This window comes from Echinops telfairi, unplaced genomic scaffold, assembly GCF_000313985.2.
Source record: "Echinops telfairi isolate 266 unplaced genomic scaffold, ASM31398v2 ScPeMD7_7410;HRSCAF=8448, whole genome shotgun sequence".
In the NCBI taxonomy this organism is placed as follows: Eukaryota; Metazoa; Chordata; class Mammalia; order Afrosoricida; family Tenrecidae; genus Echinops; species Echinops telfairi.
In genome coordinates, this window is record NW_022111310.1 from 18,703,924 (window position 1) to 18,711,436 (window position 7,513).

At 42.0% G+C, this 7,513-nt stretch overlaps 1 pseudogene; it reads right to left on the reverse strand.

The window, feature by feature from the left end:
* Positions 1-990: 990 nt before the first annotated feature.
* The window catches only part of LOC115871872, a 77,421-nt pseudogene continuing 70,898 nt past the window's right edge, over positions 991-7,513 (reverse strand).

The window sequence follows — 7,513 nt, forward strand, 5'->3', positions numbered from 1 at the left end:
TTCCCGACTTCCGAATTTTATTTTCTGACAAATTCAGCCCTTTGTGTCTTGTTGGGTTTCACAAGTAGTGTTTGCTCATGTTATGGACATGTCTGCTCTTTGCCTGAAATGTGATCCCCAGGGGCAGGTTCGGTTTCAAGTTTGAGGGTCATGTCAACGTCATAGTCTTAGGGATTCTAGCATACCAGTAAGTCTGGTATCTGTTATGATTAAGCAGGAATAGAATTACAATGGAGCCCATCAAATCCAAATAAGATCCTACAGTTTCTGCTGATTCTCTTCTTTAGTGATAGGGCCCAAATCATCATTAGAAGAGAATGTTTTATTTTTTTGAAATGTCATCTTAAACAGCAACAATGTCCAATAAACATCACAATTAGACATGCCAAAGGAGAAGCCATCTTGTGAAAATGTCTACCTAACCCACCCAAACATCTTAAACCCACCTTGTGCAGGCTTTGACTTTCGTTTTTATAAGTTTTTTTGTTTTCCTTTTGTTAAACAAGGGAAGTAGACGGATGCATGTTGGAAATGCTAACTGTCCATCTTCACAAAAAGACACCATGTAATCTCTGTCCCCAACACAGAGAGGATGGAGGACAAAAGCTAGAATGACATGCACTGCTACAGAAGGGCCTCGCCCTTTCCAGCTTCCGCGGAATGAAGGGAGGAGTTTCCTTTTCTCCCCAGAGCACTGTGGTGCTGTCTCCATAGGTTTGGTTGAGATGAGAAGGGATAAACATTAATTTGGAACACAAAGGTGTAGAGTCCTCCTAACTATATTTTGCTAAAGGACCCCCCCCCCAATGTGCCCAGTGCCCCGCCTCCCAAATAATTTGAGCCCCATGGAGTAGAGGAGAGAAAAGAGCAGTCATCCTCAAGAGCAGGATGACTGAGCCCGAGAGGTAAAATCAAAAGCAAAACGAAAGAGTGCAACTTGTGCTCCCCAGGACTGAAGAGAATTGAAAAAGGAAGGTTGGAATCCACCAGTTAGCTGTCTTCTCCTTCATCCTCTTCTCCTTCCTCTTCCTCTTCTTCATCAAGGCCTTCTAAACCTTCTTCTTCGTCACCATAGTCTTCTCATTCATCTTCTTCATCATCCTCATCAGGAACCAAAATGCTCTGTCATGGATGTGACCACGTATCGTCTTCTGAGGACCTCTCCTCACTCATCTCCTGCATAAGAACGGTCAGTAGAACCGGCCCAAAGCCTCGCTGGTCTTCGTGCTGCCTCTTCCGACAGGCTTTGCTCTGCGTTTGATGTGAACATTTCATCGACTCTTGTCCAGATTTCCATTTGATTTCAGTTGATTTTGAAGTTGGGTCACCGTGCTCAGTCGGATGGAATTCTTTGGAGAGAACTTTGTTTTCGAAGTAAGGCTTTTTATTAAAGTAAAAATATATTATGTCACCGAATTTAATATCCTCTGATTCTGTCACTTCAATTCTGGTCAAATAATGCAGTGCCTCTTCATCCTCTTCCGTAAGCATTGCAGATGCTTGTGGATTGTTGACAAATGTTCTTACCCCACATTTTGGTATTGTGGCCATCAATGCTGACCTCTTGAAATACTGGTTGGTGGAGTTCATTATATGTATCTTCTACTTTCAAATCTCCTCACAGGCTGGTTTGTGATGGCTATTTCATTGTGTACTTCATCACTGTGTTCAACTACTCCCTGCTTTTCCTCCCTTGGGGGGGGGGGGGCTCAAGACTGGAGTTTAAGGGCTGTGCCACCAACCAAATCCAAGATGCGCTCAAAAGATGAGCGGCCTGCCTGGAAAGCAGTTTCAGTCATGGAAAATACTTCAGTCACCTCCTATGCTCATGAAAGGTGGACACTGAGTAAAGACCAATGAAGAATGTGTGCATTTGAATGATGGTACTGGTGAAAAATATTGAAAGTACTGTAGACTGTCAAAAGAACGAACAAATCTGTCTTGGAAGAAGTACAACCAGAATGCTCTCTCTGTTTCACCTTCCTGTTGTCGAGCCTCACTTGGAAAACCAGAGGAGCCATGTGGAGACCAGCGCCAGAGCTGAGATGCTACCACCTCCATTGGATCCATAAGACTTTGCATCTGCCGGCCTGTGATTTTCCTGCATTTTGCTCCATTGGATGCAACTACGTGAGTCTGAAGAAAGATTTATGGGCAAGTATTGGACTTTGGGGCTGATATAGGACATATGGACTTGGTCTGGAGGGGCTGGAATGTTTCCTTAATATACAATTACACTTTGATATAAAGCTCTTTCTTATACATACAGGACTGTCTCTGGATTTGTTTCTGTAGTCAACCTGGACTAACACAGACATGTTATCAAGAGAGACCAGCCCCTGAAACAAGACATTGTGCTTGGCAAAGTCCAGGGGCAAGGAAGAAGAGGAAGGCCCTGGGCAAGATGAATTGATAAATTGACTATTACCATGGGTTCAAACATAAGAACAATTGTGATGATGAAACAGGACCGGTAATGTTTAGTTCTGTCTTACGTAGGGTCAATGTAAGTTGGAACTAACTAGAGAGCACTGAACAACACCAGTAGATTTCTAAAAAGCAATGGAGGCTGCACTGGAGGGTTGTATATATGGGGCAGGGTTACGCATTGTGCAGTGACAGAAGAAATCAATTATTGTTGCACTGACTCCGAATCGTAGTCACTGATCCTATGGTATGTAAGATTAGAATTGTACTCCATAGGCTTTCCGGTGGTTAGTTTTCAAGAGTAGATCACTAGTCTTTTGTTAAGGTGCCTTTAGGCAGACCCAATCCTCCAACCTTATGGTTAAAACCCAAGGATGGAGAACACAGATGAGTGCTAATCCCTTTCAGGGAGTTGGGGAGGGGAGCGGAGTTGAAAGTATCATGAGGTGGAATTGGAGTCAGCAAATGGAATCTCTAAGATATTATAGCCCAGGTAGGAGCCCTGGTGAAGTAATGGTTACGAGTTGGGCTGCTAACTGTAAGGTCAGTAGTTCAATACAACCAACCACTCCAAGGAAGAGAGATGGAGCTTTCTGCTCCAGGGAAGAATTGCATTTTTGAAAACGCACGATGGCAGTTCTATATTGTTCTATGGCTATGAGTCAACATAGAACCTAAGACCTTGAGTGTTTTCTTTTTCTTTTTTAATAGCTAGGAAGAGCGATGAGAATGGCAAATGCCTGAAAGAATTGGCATGCATAGTATGTTTGGGAATGGTGAGATAGAAATTGCCTGGTGTTTCTGAGAAAGAGTGACAAACAAGACTGGAGAGATTGGTTAGGGTGAGATTTGGAGAGGGGAAGATTATAGAAACTGTTTTAGTTGAGTACCCTCAATCTGAATTGTAACTCCCCCCTCACCATTCTCCCCATCTGTCTCAGTTTCCTGGGGCTGCTATAATAAAATATCTACAAAGTGAGTCACTTTAAAGACTGAAAATTTATTGGTCTTTGAGTTCTGGAGGCTGCAAGTTTTGTTTTTGTTTTGTTTTTGTTTTTGTTTGTTTTTTTAGGCTGCAAGTTTAAATCAAGTTATCTGCCATGTTGACTCCTTCTAAGGGCTCTGAGTGAGGAACTCTTTCATGGTGTTCTACTAGCTCCTGGTGGTGCCCAGAAATTCTTGCTTTTCTTTGATTGGCAGCTACTTCTTCACATAAGGACTCCCCTCTGTGGGGCCCTCTGTATCTACTATTCATCTTTATAAGTAGACCACCCAAAAAGACTTAGGACCTACACTACTCCAGCCTGATGAGATGGCCACCCCAACTGTAAGTCAGGGAGCAGGGGAAATGAAAGAAGCAAAGAGAAAAAGCCAAAATTAGGTTGCAGGATTGAACAAAAGACTGTTTATCTGGGCCTCTGGGACTATGTGGCATGCCCTGTAGACAATTTTACATGCAGTGTGGGCACCTGAAGCGTGCATTCAGTAGCTTTCTTGCCTGGCAGCTGACGGTTGTTCTTAAGAGCATCACACCCCCTATTTCTGGGATGGGACTATCTGCACACTATGCTTGTGTGTGAATCAGAAAGCCTGGAGGACTTTCTAGAAAGAAGTGTTGTGGTACTTGGTGAGGGGGATTGGCAGGACCAGGGGAGTGGGAATGGTCTGGCATAATGAGAGCTCCGATTGCAGGTGAGTTGTGGGCGATAGGAGGTAGACACAAGAGAAGCCTGTTATGTCTTGTGTGTTATTTAAGATCTTTGAAGGCTCAGCTTTTACCCACAGGGGAGTGATTTTTGAACTATGTTTTTCTTTCTTTCTGCCAACAGTTTTATTGGGACACAATTTACATATCACACAATTGACTAGTTCAATCATTCAATCACATCAAGGGGAATTGTGTAATGAGCACCACATCTATCTTAGCGCATCACCACCACCACCACCTCGCCCCATCCCCATTAGTTAAATTGCCTTTAAAATGAGTTGTGCAGTCACCATCATGAACTATACTTCTTTGGTTCTCTATGAATTTCTAGAACTTGTATCTGGGCCAGGCTTCCTGATCTCAGTGTGGATGTGTATTTACTATAGGGTTCATCTGATACTCTGCTTTTCAAAAAAAAAATTAAGCTGAAACCAGTTTAATTTTGCTTTTTACATATTATGTGTCTTCATATGTTTTGCTTGAAGTGAAAGCTTCTCAGTTAAAAGAAATTAAAACACATAGTGGGCAATGGGGGGCTGTCATTGAAATGTTTGTACAGGGAAACAAATGTTCACATTGATGCCTGAAAACTTCCATTGGGCTGTAGCATGGAGAATAAGTGGAGGAGCAAACCCATAACCAAACAAAACAACCATTGTGTTCCAGCAGTCATCTAGTCAATGGATGACAGAGAACAGGAGAAGGCCATAGAATAAAGAATAGAGTACTATTCTACATATGCTGGGAATCCATGGACTAGGTGACTAGCTGGATATGATTAAGGATTGAGAAGGTTTCCTTCACCCCAGATTTCTGAGTTGGCAAATCTAAAATCAGTTTGGTACCATGTGTGGAGAAAGCACATTCAACAGAAGGAGCTGGTTTGGAGAAATAAGCATTCCTGCCTTTGATGCATAAGTGTCCAGAACCTAGGAGTCCTTGTTCTATAATTATGAAAGAGTGTCTATGTGCTGATGGCTATGAGGATTGAGAGAATATGCCAGTCTCCCACCACCTTTTGGAAACTCACATGGGAGGATAATCCAGGGTTACTTATCACAAGGCCCTTGTAGACAGTAAATGAATTCTTCCTTCTCTGGATAAGCTAAGCAAGATACATTATAGGCACTGCCTGGGATGTTCAGTTCTCCACTCCTCCCAGAAACTCTAAACACTAAGTAATGGTGCTCTGAAGAGAGCGGCACACAGAGTGGCAGTGTGCTTTATTCATTAATCCACTTGTATATGGAATATCTCTGCTTTTAGAGCTAGCTAGATAAAGGAATAATAATCTTCAAATGACATGGTTCCTGGCCTGGGGCAGCTCCTTGTGAGGCTTCCTAGTCATTCATCTATTTCAGAACCTCCCCTTTGCACTCTGTTCCCAAAACACGTATTGATTAATGACTAATTAAAAAACATAACAATAAACACTTAAAAAAACCAACATAAAACCACAATAAAGTCAGCAGTCATTAAAGCCCAGTTGAAATCTATTATTTATATGTAAAGGGGGGAAAGAATAGATTTCTTATAATGTGAACCTCAGCCAGATGTGTATGGTACCATCTTGAAATAGAACATGAGACTTCAACACACTTTTGAGAGTCAAAAGCTGCTGTACTATATTCTTTCATTTTTTTTTAAATACCAAGATGCATGATTTTTTTCTATAATATGTACTTTTGGGCAACGGCAGGTTAAGGAGTACAGGAATATGGGGAAATACTTATATATTATGTGTATGTTAAAATAATATTTCTGATTATAACAATAATAATGCATTATAACTCACAGTAGCTACCTATAAGCCAGTTCCACCAACAAACTTCTTTGGAGTCTAAATTGTCTTTCACTTGACAAGACCTAGGTCCCATGACATTGGGCTCAGGGTTGTTGTTCTTGAAGAAAATGCTTAAACTTTGAGGCTATTTAGTGCTCAGTTCCTGGGCTCACCGCCTGGATCAGAGGCTGCCATCCCCCAAATCTCCTGCTCCTTCCCAATTAAAAAGAATCACATCTCAGTACTAACATGAATAGAGATGAGCTTTGTGTGAAGCATGAGAATGCTGACAAGGTGCTGAGGAAGGCCCTTCCCCATGGCTCCAAGATTCTTACTCTGCCCCAGCTACATCAGAACTCATGACTGGCTCTTCTTCCCAGTTCAGTGCACGCTCTAGATCAGTGGTTCTCAACCTGTGGGTCGTGACCCCTTTGGGGGGTCAGACCACCCTTTCACAGGGGTTGTCCAATTCCTAACAGTAGCAAAATGACAGTGATGAAGTAGCAACTAAAATAATTTTATGGTTGGGGGTCACCACAACATGAGGAACCGTATGAAAGTGTCGTAGCATTAGGAAGGTTGAGAACCAGTGCAGTCTAGATCAAGGATAATTTTTATTCCAATGCGAAAGATGGCAATTATATAGGTAAGATGAAAAAGAGTAACTCTGCTGAAATGCATGTGAGAGCCATGAAGCCCAATCCCCGGAGATTATTTTATGTAGGACCTACAACCATCCTAGGAATCTACAGAGCAAAGTTTGCAAACATGCTCTAGATAAGTCCCACTCTTAAAGGTCTATGGGTCAGACTTTCTGGATTTGAATCTTGGTTCAAACCTCCACTACTGCGGTGATTTGAGAAGAAATCACTTAATTTCAATGTGTCCAAGTTTCTTCATCTTTTGAGTAAAAACACTTTTCTGGCCTACAAGTAGGGCTGCTGTGCGAAGTATATGATATAAGACAGGAAAAACAAACACGCCCTTGGAGGCATGTCTGGTGCATAGCAAGCACCAAGGAAATATTGCAACATGATTGTTTTGGTTATTGATAGGGCTTGAATTTGTCATCAATTATCACTTAGTGTAAAAGTCAATCCATGTTAGTCTATGTGTTCACCTTTCTTGGGATGTAAATTATTATCCTAATAGCAATAACATCAGCACAATCAGTAACAATAACCGTGGAACTTCACCAAGAATCACAGCAACTACTTGTAATGATCCTTTACTTTATTAGCTATGGTGTTCTTGTACTCCTGGTAGCCCTAAATGATAAATACCACTTAGCTCGACTCCACACACGAGGACATTCAAATTATGACAGGTTGAGCTGTTTGTGATTAGCCACATGGCTCATATGTAGCAGGACCAGAATGCACACGTAGAACCCTCTCCTTCAAAAGCCCAGCTCTTCGCTGATCCACTGCAGCCCAAGGCCCACTCAACATATATTTGTCCCCTCAAAAACCTTTTTTGAGAGATGGTTTTAAGGCTAAAGTTTTCAGGCCTGGTGCCTACGTACATGGCTGATGCTCAGGAGTCGTGTCCACTTTGTTGATGCCTCCAGATTCTTTTTTTTTTTTTTTTTTTTT